We start from the raw sequence: 12911 nt of genomic DNA, 5'->3' as shown, positions 1-12911 counted from the left end.
TAATTTAGATTATAAGGGGGGGGTGGGGACTTTTAGTCCTTTGATTGTTGACACGTGTGGCATCCGAAGCGACCAATCAGAAGAGCAGACTAGAGGACTGTGCTACTGAAACAGTGCAGCCCGCCCACAAAACGGCTATTAAATTAAATAAAAATACACTGGGGCTCATTTCGAGTTCACTTACACACGTTTGTAAAAAAAGTGACCTGTGTGTGTGCGCGCTGTAAACATAATTTAAAAAGCTGAAAATATGATTGCAAAATACTGGAACTTTCCAAAAAAAGTCTGGGTAACATTTCAGCAGACACTTTGCTGCAAATCAATAAACCCTCATTTCTCTTCATTACGAGTTTAGGAGTGCCTCTAAAATATATGAGGTTGCAATTCAATTTCTTCCATCATTCAGAATAAGTAAGCACATTATTTGGCGTGAATTGTTCAGGGTGCATTCGGGAAACCAAAAAAAATCACCAGATTTTTTAAAAGTGAACAAGTGATGCTGCCCCCTGTCTGTAGGAAAAGAACTACATTTTGTCTCAAAACACGTTCCAGTTGCTGTCCTTCGGATCAGACAATGAACCGAGGCCCATGGAAAAGATCCCTTGGTCCTATAGAAGAGCATGGAGTTCTCCCAGTGTCCTAGTCAACATTCTTTCCTCAACAGAAAATACAAGAAGACGAATTGGCCATTTAGTTCATCAGATTTACAGCATCTGCAGTATTTTGCTTTTCATTTACTTAACTTGCTGTTTGTGAGACTTTGCTGTGCACAAATTGGTTGCTGCGATTGCCTACATAAACAAAAGTGACGACACTTCAAAAGTAATTAATTGCTTTTGAAGCACTTTGGAATGTTCTGAGGATGTCAACTGTGTCAAATAAATGCAAGTTTATGTGGGGACTAACATAACTAGAGGCCATCAATATAAGATAGTCACCAAGAAATCCAATAGGGAATTCAGAAGAAACCTCTTTACCCAGAGAATGGTGAGAATGTGGAACTCGCTACTACAGGGAGTGGTTGAAGTGAATAGTATAGATGCATTTGAGGGGAGGCTAGACAAGCATATGAGGGAAAAGGGAATAGAGGGTTATGCTGATAGGGTTAGATGAGGAAAGACGCTAGGAGGCTCGAATGGAGCATAAACACCGGCATGGACTGGTTGGGCCGAATGGCCTGTTTCTGTGCCATATATCCTATGTAATCCTATGTAAGTTATTTCTTCCCTGAACAATCTTCCCTACTCTAAAGATTCTTCCCTAGATGAAGGGGTCTCACGCCACAGCAGGTTGTGTCAAGCATTCCATATGCCCCAAGTACCAATACAGATATGAGCACCCTGGAGAATGTAGGTAGGGAGTTTGAGGAGGATGATTTACAAGTCACAAACAAGGAAGAGCAGGAGAGGAAGAGGGAAAATATAGCCCACAACGTATACCTGCTGTATGGGAAGGTTATCCTACTGGGTCTACCTTCAGATGGGTGTTAATACGAGAGCAGAAGGTATTGTGCACATCCTTTGAGCTTGCCAGGAGCAGCTTGCAGCAGCTGGTGTGGAGTTTGCAGCTGTGCACTTCCAATTTCACTCCTTTCCAGTGTGAGGGATTTATGGAAATACAGAATGCAGTGCAATGACTGGTGTCTTCCATGGCCATTCCCACTTCCACAAGGGAACCCCAAAGCACAGAGGGAGCAAGTGCAGACCAGCTTTCTCTTACAAACGTGGTGACTGTTGTCATTTAGACTTTGGTTATCTACTTACAGAGGTCTGTTACTCCTGGATTTGATAGGCTGGGAGGTTGTTTGGAAAAAGCAGTGACAGTGGTGTACCACAAATGGGAGAGACCATATGAACTTCTCTCATGGAAATTGTTATTTATCCAGCAAGGGCTGCCCAGTGTTGTGAGCATGACCGGAGAAGGGTCCAATGGCATGGCTGCCTCTCAGAGTGCCCGCATACGCACCCTCCCACTCCAGCCAAGCCTCTCAAAGCATTGACAAATTGCAGGTGCTATGTCATCAAAATGTGTCTCCAGCAGTTGCAGGGCCAACTCATCACCCTGCACCCAGAGATCAAGGCTACAACCATCCCAACAGAGCTGCTCCACGCAGCAGTACAGTTCTTCTTCCCACTCAGAACAGTTAAACACAGTCTCCGGTTATGAAGTAGGATAAGCACATCTTATCGTATCACTAAGGGGAATCAATGGTATAGGGCTTGGAGCACACTTACAAAGTAAATAGCACTGAATAAATATTGATCTTTTTATTTTTATTTTGATCGGGAGACGCGAGAAGGTTAACAGCGAGGGGCTGGGGAATAGGGAGTATGGGATAGGGGATTGGCGATGGGGTATGATAGGGGTAGAAGATTGGGTGTATGGGATAGTGAAAGGGGGTATGAGAATGGTGGACAGAGGGTATGGAATGGCGGTAGGAGATGGGGGTATAGAATTGGGGACCGAAGATATGGGACATGGGGGTATGGATAGAGGATAGTGGGCATGGGGCAGAGCTATGGGGAAAGAGCAGGGGAGTGGGACTAATTGGATAGCTTGTTCAAAGAACCAACACAGGCATGATGGGCTGAATGGCCTCCTTCTGTGCAATATAATTCTATGATGGGACAGGGTATAGGATAGCATAGAGAGGGTATGGGATAGGGGACAGAAGGTGTGGGAAATGGAGAATGGGATGGGGACAAGGGGGCATTGGAAAGGGAATAGAGGTTATGGGATCGGGCTATGGGGGAAGAGTAGGGAAGTGGGAATAATTGGATAGCTCTTTCAAAGAACCAGCACAGGCACATTAGGCCGAATATTCTATTTTATTTCCTCTTAGTGTCGACGGTGTTTACTGCATAAGGTAGAAAGGTAGTAAGTGCTGGGAGGAGCTAAAAGATGTCAATTTATCTTGAAAGTGGAGGGAATATGCAGCATGTTCTTTGGGGCTACAAATTATGGCTTTTCATAACAAAACAAATTTGGTCAGTGGCAGAATGTGTTCATTACTGGAAGTAGTTCTCGGTCACAGAGTTCCGCACCAAATCAAATCAACTTTTATTGTCATTGTTAGTGCACAAGTGCAGTACAACGAAATGTAGGCTTGCGGCTCCCGAGAGTGTACATTTAGATGAAGACATTTAAACATTCAACATACATTTGGCCTGTAGTATATTAACATAAACATAACCATAATAAAGTGCATTGGCAGATGTGCAGGCTTTAGAGTTTATTTGTGGAGTTCAGTAGGATGACAGCCCTGGGAAAGAAGCTGTTCCTAAATCTGGTCGTACGGGTGCGAATGCATCTGTAGTGTCTCCCAGATGGCAGGAGGGCGAACAGACTGTGGCTGGGGTGGGTAGGGTCTTTGATGATGGACCGTGACCTCCGTAGACAGCGTTTCTGGTATATGTGCTCTATGGTCAGTAGCCGGGTGCCGGTAATGCGTTGGGCAGTTTTGACTACCCGCTGCAGGGCTTTCCGGTCATAGTAGCTACAGCTGCCATACCATACTGTGATACAGTTTGTCAGGATGCTCTCTATTGTGCAGCGGTAAAAGTTAGAGAGGATCAGGGGTGACAGGTTACATCCCTTCAGCCTCCTTAGGAAATATAGGCGCTGCTGGGCCTTCTTCATCAGAGAGGAGGTATTGAGGGACCAGGAGAGGTCTTCCATGATGTGGACTCCGAGGAACTTAAAGCTGTCCACCCTTTCCACCACAGCCCCATTGATGTGGATGGGGGTGTGACTTCCGCCTTTAGACTTCCTGAAGTCCACAATTATTTCTTTGGTTTTCTTGATGTTAAGGGCCAGGTTGTTATCGGCGCACCACTTCACGAGATGCTGGACCTCCTCCCTGAAGGCTGACTCATCGTTGTTGGTGATCTGGCCTACTACCGTGGTATCATCCGCAAACTTGATGATGGTGTTGGAACCATGAACAGCCACACAGTCGTGGCAATCTCCCTGCCTATACAATTTGTCCCTCTATAGCGCCATTCTGCTCTTCATCATCCTCTTGCCGTGGGCCTACAACCCCATGGGTGGCCCCCTGTCTGGCTGCATGCTCATTCATTTTTGGGTGGCATAATTTACCAGTATGCAGCAGCCAGGGATGATTTTGGAGACCTTGAATAGACTATAGCTCCCTGCCTGAGCAGTCCATACAATGGAATCATTACTTTGACCATGGTCCCTAATAATTTGAGTGATGGCATGAGTATATTATATTTTCTCTGCTGCTTTGTGGTCATTTCTAACTGGGGTCATGAGCTGTAAAGGTTTTTCTTTTATTTGTTTATGGGATGTGGGCATCGCTGGCAATGCCAGCATTTATTGCCCATCCCTAGTTGCCCTTGAGAAGGTAGTGGTGAGCCACCTTCTTGAATCGCTGCAGTCCGTGTGGTGAAGGTACTCCCACAGTGCTGTTAGGTAGGGAGTTCCAGGATTTTGACCCAGCGACGATGAAGGAATGGCGATATACTTCTAAGTCAGGATGGTGTGTGGCTTGGAGGGGAACTTGGAGGTGGTGGTGTTCCCATGCGCCTGCTGCCCTTGTCCTTCTAGGTAGAAGAGGTCGTGGGTTTGGGAGGTGCTGCCAAAGAAGCCTTGGCGAGTTGCTGCAGTGCACCTTGTAGATGGTACACACTGCAGCCACGGTACGCCAGTGGTGGAGGGAGTGAATGTTTAATGTGGTGGATGGGGTGTTACCTGCCACTTATCAGCCCAAGCCTGGACGTCGTCCAGGTCTTGTTGCATGTGGGCGTGGACTGCTTCATTATCTGAAGAGTTGTGAATGGCACTGAACACTGTGCAGTCATCAGCGAACATCCCCATTTCTGACCTTATGTTGGAGGGAAGGTCATTGATGAAGCAGCTGAAGATGGTTGGGCCTGGGACACTGCCCTGAGGAACTCCTGCAGCGATGTCCTGGGATAGTCCTGGTCTCCCAACATCCACCCAAAGGCACAAAATTCAGTGTGGGACATCACTTCAATAATTTAACTATGTAACTAACATCTGGAATTCCCTCCCTAAATCTCGCCGCCTCCCTCTCCTCCTTTAAGACACTCCCTAAAACACTTTGACCAAGTTTTTGGTCACCTGTCCTAATGCCTCCTTTTTTGGCTTGATGTCATTTTTTTGGGTCTGATTACGCTCCTGTGAAGTGCATTGGGACAGGTGCTATATAAATGCAAGTTGTTGTTGTAAATGTCGGTTTGGCTTGCCTGCAATGCAGCCTCCTTTCTCGCTTAAAAATCATGCCTCATGAAATTCAGTACGCTGCAAATGTGTGTGTGAGGTTTACTGCTCGATTATCTGACCTGCACTTGCACCAGTGAGATTCCACACGAGTGGAAACTCGTAACATTGGGGGGTCATATGTTAAAAATTAACTGGGAAAAGTGTAACAATAATGACTTCCTGCATGCACTGTATTCCTTTCTAACCTGGTTGCAGTAAAAAAAACAGATTGAAGGTAGCATTCCTGCCTCAGAACCTGAAGGTTGTGGATTCATAGCCCCACTCCAGAGACTTGAGTGCATAATCTAAGCTGATACTTCAGTACAGTACTGAGGGAGTGCTGCACTGGTGGTGCCATCTCTCAGATGAAATATTAAACCGAGGTCCTGCCTGCCCTCTCAGCTGGATATGAAAGATCCCATGGCAGGGGCGTTTTCCCAGTGTCCTGGCCAACATTTATCCCTTAACCAACATCACTAAAAAAAGTTATCTGCTTATTATCTAATTTCTGTGTGTAACTTGGCTGCCACAGTGACAACACTTCACAAGTACTGTAAACTGCTTCGGGACATCCTGAGGATGTGAAAGGTGTTATGTGAATGCAAGTTCTTTCTTAAAACTTAATTTACACATATATTTAAAAAACAGATCATCTTTTATTACCTAAATTAGAACAGAAATCATAGACTGGCAGTTAATGGAGAGCACATCAATCTGTGATTAGCATGACACTCACTGCAGCACTTGTAAGTTATGCAACTGGAATCACTCAGTGGCTGACCAGCTAGATGATATAGTTGATGTGATTTATGAGGTGTGGTAAACACAGAGAGCATTTTAATGGGACAGTGAGAAATCTGTTAATCCTTTGACTGCTAACTGTTGGAGAGTAAGTTCCAGGAGATGTCTTATAAATTAGGCACTAACTCACAATCATGCCAGGATGATGCATGACAGTCCAGGACCAGCTCTCTCTGGCTGCCTTTCACAAACTTTCTTTTGCTATCATCTGTGCTTTATTTTCTCCCCCTTTCACTTCTGTAAATTGCTTCTTCTCCTTTCTTCTGTATTTTTCACTCTTTCTGTACAAACTACAAACATTGCGATGAGTGATTAACCCGCACCCGTTCACTGCAATGCAGGCAACACGTCAAATTTGCTGCCAGTGCTCCCCACGCCGTTCATTGGCTGCACGCATCAGCAGGCGACCTGATATCGCGAGTGCCTAAACCTACTTAAAGACAGCCTGCGCCTGTTAAAGGGGAGGTGCATTGTGGCTGGAATAGGTGCTGGTAGTTGTTTCAGAAGTGAATCTGTTCTGTGAAAGAGTGAAGAATGGCTGGCCATGGTAGAGAGTGCGCACCAGGGTTTTCTGATAATGTGCTGGAGGCCTTGATGGAAGAGGTGGATTGGATGAGAGGTGTCCTGTATCTGCTGGGGGGGATGCAGGAGGCCCTCCAGACAGGTGCTCAGGAGGCAACGGGAAGAAACAGCAACAGATGTCAATGCCAGGAGTGTTGTTCCTTGAACATGAATGCAGTGCAGGAAGACGTTTAATGATCTTACACGAGTTGTCAAGGTGAGTGAGTTCATCTTCAAATGGCATATCCTATCAACTAAACCACTAGCCTCATCCATGGCTCAATTCACTACACCCCCATCACTCACCAACAATCTCTATCAATCAGGTCTCAACCCTACCATGCATATTCTGACCCTCACACACTTAGCACTGATGCAAGCCTCACACCCACAACCACACACACTGGCAGCTATTCAATCATGACAGTCACATCACCCAAACATATTGCAGGATACTCACTGACACACTTCCCTCTTTCGTGCAGGAGAAGGTAATGGTGCATAACAGGAGGCTGTAGGAAAGAACTGGAGGGGGACAAGCACGCCTGCATGTTTAAACCCCATGGAGGAGAGTGTTGGCCGACAATGAGAGCTATGCTGCCCCGAGGAACATTATAGAGCACACCTTTAGCATCCTCAATCAATGCTTCGGCTGCCTGGATCACTCTGGAGGAGGCCTGCAGTACTCAGCTGAGCGGGTATCAAGATTTGTGGTAGTATGCTGCATGCTACACCACCTGACCATTATGAGAGCCTCAGTGACCTTCCTTATGCAGCAGCTTACTACAAACTGCGACATGTTGCTTATATCTCCAGCCTGGAAGGAGTCAGATGCATAAAAGTTAAGAGCCACGGTCACCTTGCCAAGCACAGGCAATGCGATCCTTGCTCTGAGGTTAGTTGTGTCTGCAGCAGTTGGCAGATTTCAGTCACGACCTCTTTAGATATGTCTTCCCGCTGAGAGCCCTTCACCCACTCCCTCTTCTAACAGCTTGTCCTGCTCTGCGTGGCCTCTGTTCATTCTCCCAGTCATGCTCAATTCCAAGAGGAAAACCTACAAGACCACCCATGTCTGGAAACAACTTGTTTCGGCATAAGCCTATAAATCACGAAAAAAGTACTTCAGCACCAGCCAGACCACTCCCTGTAGACTATTGAAAAATGGGTACAATTGCACCAACAGCCAGAAGAAATAATCCAGTAACAAACCTGTAAGTAATTCATGAGCACTTTAAGTAGTGTTGGTTTGGGGGGAGGGGGGGTCCTTAAAGCTGTTTAACGTGGTGTTCAGCTGTGTGAGGTTAACACAGGCCGTAGGCTGGAGCATGGTGTTCAAAAACCTGAGGATTGGGAGCAGTTTAGGATTCAGCAAAGGAGGACAAAGGGATTAATTAAGAGGGGGAAATAGATGAGAGTAAGCTTGCAGGGAACAAAAAAACTGATTGTAAAAGCTTCTATAGATATGTGAAGAGTAAAAGATTGGTGAAGTCAAGCGTAGGTCCCTTGCAGTCAGAATCAGGGGAATTTATAATGGGGAACAAAGAAATGGCAGAACAATTAAATACATACTTTGGTTCTGTTTTCACAAAGGAGGACCCAAATAACCTCCCAGAGATGTCGGGGAACATAGGGTCTAATGAGAGGGAGGAACTGAATGAAATCAGTATTTGCAGGGAAATGCTGTTAGGGAAATTGATGGGATTGAAGGCTGATAAATCCCCAGGGCCTGATAATCTACATCCTAGGGTACTTAAGGAAGTGGCCCTAGAAATAGTAGATGCATTGCTGGTCATCTTCCAAAATTCTATAGACTCTGGAACAGTTCCCATGGATTGGAGGCTAATGTAACCCCACTATTTAAAAAAGGTGGTAGAGAGAAAACAGAGACAGTAAGCCTGACATGGGTAGTGGGGAAAATGCTAGAGTCCATTATAAAAGATGTAATAACAGAGCACTTGGAAAACAGTGACAGGATCGGACAAAGTCAATGTGGATTTACAAAAGGTAAATCATGCTCGACTAATCTACTGGAATTTTTTGAGGATGTAACTGGTAGAATAGATAAGGGAGAACCAGTGGATGTGGTGTATTTGGACTTTCAGAAGGCTTTTGATAAGGTCCCGCATAAGAGATTAGCGTGCAAAGTTAAAGCACCTGGGATTGAGGGTAAGGTACTGTCTTGGATAGAGAACTGGTTGGCAGACAGGAAGCAAAGAGTTGGACTAAGCGGGTCTTTTTCTGAGTGGCAGGCAGTGACTAGTGGGGTACGGCAGGGATCGGTGCTAGAACCCCAGCTATTCACTATATATATATATATATATATTATATATATGATCTAGACGAGGGAACTAGATGTAATATCTCCAAGTTTGCAGACGACACAAAGCTGGATGGGCGTGTGTGCTGTGAGGAGGATGCAGAAAAACTCCAGTATGATTTGGACAGGTTGGGTGATTGGGCAGATGCAGTATAATGTGGATAAATGCGAGGTTATCCACTTCGGTGGCAAAAACAGGAAGACAGATTATCTGAACGGCAATAGATTGGGAAAGGGGGACGTGCAATGAGACCTGGGTGTCCTTGTGCACCAGTCGCTGAAGGTAAGCATGCAGGTGCAGCAGGCGGTTAAGAAGGCAAATGGTATGTTGGCCTTCATAGCGAGAGGATTCGAGTACAGGTGCAAGGAAGTCTTGCTGCAGTTGTACAGGGCCTTGGTGAGACCACACCTTGAGTATTGTGTGCAGTTTTGGTCAACTTATCTTGCCATGGAGAGAGTGCAGCGAAGGTTCACCAGACTGATACCTGGGATGGCAGGAATGACGAATGAGGAGAGATTGGGTCGATTAGGCTTATATTCGCTAGAGTTTAGAAGAATGAGAGGGGATCTCATTGAAACTTATAAAATTCTAACAGGACTAGACAGACTAGATGCAGGATGTTCCTGATGGTGATGAATTTCAGTCATCCCATAGTTGATGGAATATGTCTTGGCAACACATTTATTCCTGTGATGCAGGAAAATGAACAGGGCAACCCTGTCTCTAAAAAAACATGCTTCTGGTTGGTTAATATAGATCACTATTGACCACAACTGTATAGCCCCACAGTGCAGACCAGCCTGCACGACATAGTGAAGGAGTATTAAAAAATTCTGTTTCTGCTTTTAATTTAATTTAAAAAATCTACTGTAGCTCATCCTAGTGGATGTAATGTAAACATGAATCTCATGTCTAAACTGTGTGTTGACTTTTGGTTACATGGGCAGCAGTAGCTACTATTCATATGTGTCTACACATGGGCATTTCCAGAACGAGCTGCCGGCTAGCAATCAGGAGCATGAATGGTGGCCAATTTCCCCCTCCCTTCCCCAGCATTGTCAATTAAAGCAATCATGTTCTGGCAGCTACTGCTCAATACCCGAGGATTGAATCTGGGACTTTCCTGATTTGTTACTCACTGCAGAAGCTCGAAGCGTCATTAGATGCTAGTTTTGTGGAATTATGGACAACTGCCCTTGTTTTCTAAGAAAGGTTCCAGTATATATTTTTGTGTTAATTTTTCTTTTTAAAAAAGCATGCCCCAATACAAATAATTAAAAAAAACCTGATTAATTTTCAAAGTATATTATTTATTATTCAGCTCAATCTTTGCATTATGTGTGCCCATTAGTGCATCCATACATGATGCCAATAGATTGAGATGATCCCATCATTCTTCACAACTGACCTTAATAGAATTATTTTGCTTACTGCTGACACAATTAGACAGATCATGCTGAATAGGTTTGACGGTTTCTAAATAAACGCCAATTACTTTGGAGAAAAAGGACATGAAATAATGTCATAAGATAGGCTCTGTAAGTATTACCTAATATACTTCTGAATGTTTTTTCTACCACTATGTAGAATTTGAGCAGAAGAATATAAAACCTGAAGCAAGAAAATGGTAATTAGACCATCAAGCCTCCTCCATCCAGAGCCCAGGTACGGTTATTTTTTCATGGACTTCTTTTTGTTTTTGCATCGCCTATTGGTCTCCTAATGCAAGGGGAAAAGTATGAAACAGTGCCATTGATATTTCTAATCCTCAATTTCCCTTGATACTGATCAAGGTTTAAGGGGTAATTTTCAGAATGTTTCACTGTTGTGGCAGTCAATTCTGGACATACTGTAGAGATGCAAAATCACATCTGCCATTTTAGAGTCAGTCCAAAATTATTCTGTATCAAAAAAAATAAATTCTGATGACAATATGGAGCTTCAATACCTTTTCTAGTTTCATTCCAATCCAGATACATACTACCTTTCCTTTGCATGAACTAGACATACAAATGCCAGAGCTCGTCAGGGTAAGTGGACAAGTACAGGAAACTTTGTGTTATCCGGAGGCTAAATGTCCGGCAAGCTCGAGCCACCGGCAAAAATCAGGAGCCGTTTCGTTAGTTTTTTTTTCTTTTCGATGCTTTTTTCTCTCAACAGTCAAGCTCTGCAAGGTCTCGCTGAAGCTGTTGCTAAGCTACGGCCGACTGTTTAGAAGCTGTTGCTAAGCAACAGGGTTTGTTGCCAGATACGGAGCTCAAAATCTCCGTATGTTTCAACATTAGCGCTGGTTTGTCCGGCAGTTTTGATGGGACGGCAACAGCTCGGTCCAGTCGGTGCCGGATAGCACAAAGTTTCCTGTATTGGGAAGTAATATCAAGCAATCCAATAGTTTGCTGTAACTCAAAGTTACTTTGTAGGTTTCTACATTGCTGTCCCATTCAGAACCTCAAAATAGTACAAAACTGAATAGATGAAAGGGAGCCTAATACCTAGTTTACATAAAAGGTGCTTCTATATTTCTGAAACACATTTAAAAGATAGGACATTATGTAGTTGCTACTGAAAATGGCTATCAAATGTTACACAGAATATATTAATTACTGTAGCAGTTCCCATTTTAAACTCTGAAAACTACAATAACTGTTGGTTTAATGAGAACCTTTCTCCATAGCTATCCATGTAACTAGAATATTTAAAGAATGGAATCTCAAATAGGAGATCCAAGTTAAAATCCAATTGTGACTATCTGCCAGCTTTGGCTAGATCATCTGGGAAAAGGAGGGGGGGGGGGGGGGGGCGGTGAATGGGAAACTTATCCCAAGAGCCATCACTTTCCTGATTACCAAAGTACAACTTTAGTAGTAAAAACAGAAAATGCTGGAAATACTCAGCAGGTCAGGCAGCACCTATGGAGAGAGAAACAGTGTTAACGTTTCAGGCCGATGAGCTTTTGTCAGAACTGGGACAAGTTAGAGATATAAGCAAATGCAGTGGCAGGGAAAGGGAGGAAAGAACAAAAGGGAAGGTCTGTGATAGGGTGGAAGGCAGGAGTGATTAAAATGATTGTACAAAGCAAAAGCAGATGGTAATGGGACAAGTAAAGAAACAAAAGATGGGTCCAGAGGAGGTGCAAATGGGAATAGCAGAACCATCAACAGCTGCCATCTGGAAAAAATAGGGGCAGAGGTTATGGTCTGAAATTGTTGAATTCAGTATTGATCCCTGAAGGCTGTAAAGTGCCTAATCGACTTTAGTAGGTTCATCAAGAAGTGACATCAATGGAGATATTAATGAGGCAGATTGTCCCACCCCTCCAATGCTAGCTTAGGTTGAGGGGAAAAAAAAAAAAAATTTAAAATTGTATTTGCTCAGGCAATGAAATCCTGTAGATGATAAAGAAAAGCATGGTTACTGAATTCTGTAGGCTGGTTAGGTGTTTTTTTTACTTTTGCTTTTCCAAACACCTTAATAAAAATATGGGAGAACAGTAGATTCGGTATTTCATCAGTTCACAGAGATAGAAAAATTCCACAGGATTTGCACATGAAATGGATGCAAAATATAAACAAAAGACAGACAAAACTGGTACCACCAGTTAACTGTTGGTCCATCATTAACAAGCCAATTCCACACAAAACAAACAGACACAATTTTAAAAATGAACACAAATCGCATTCAAACATTTGAGTTTCTATGCAGTTCTATCCATTTTGAAACCTCTATTTTCTAGTCATTTAGAACACCCATGCAATCTTTCCATGACATACCATAATGTACATAAAAGGAAAGTATGAATCTAATACTTACAGCTGAAATGTAAACATCAGGTCGACATTTTGTAGGCCCGTTTAATATAAATTGAGAATAATACTTTATACACAATATATTTAATGCTGAAGTTGTTCATTTTTCTGCTATTGACAGTTCAAATCTTTTGTACAAATTTCTGTTCACTGGTCCACATCAGGAAAAAAAAACTTT

The sequence above is a fragment of the Somniosus microcephalus genome, chromosome 1 (genome assembly GCF_052327205.1).
Source record: "Somniosus microcephalus isolate GS21.2 chromosome 1, FLI_Smic_1.0, whole genome shotgun sequence".
NCBI lineage: Eukaryota > Metazoa > Chordata > Chondrichthyes > Squaliformes > Somniosidae > Somniosus > Somniosus microcephalus.
The sequence above is the reverse complement of the archived record's forward strand: the minus strand, read 5'-3'. Positions refer to the sequence as shown.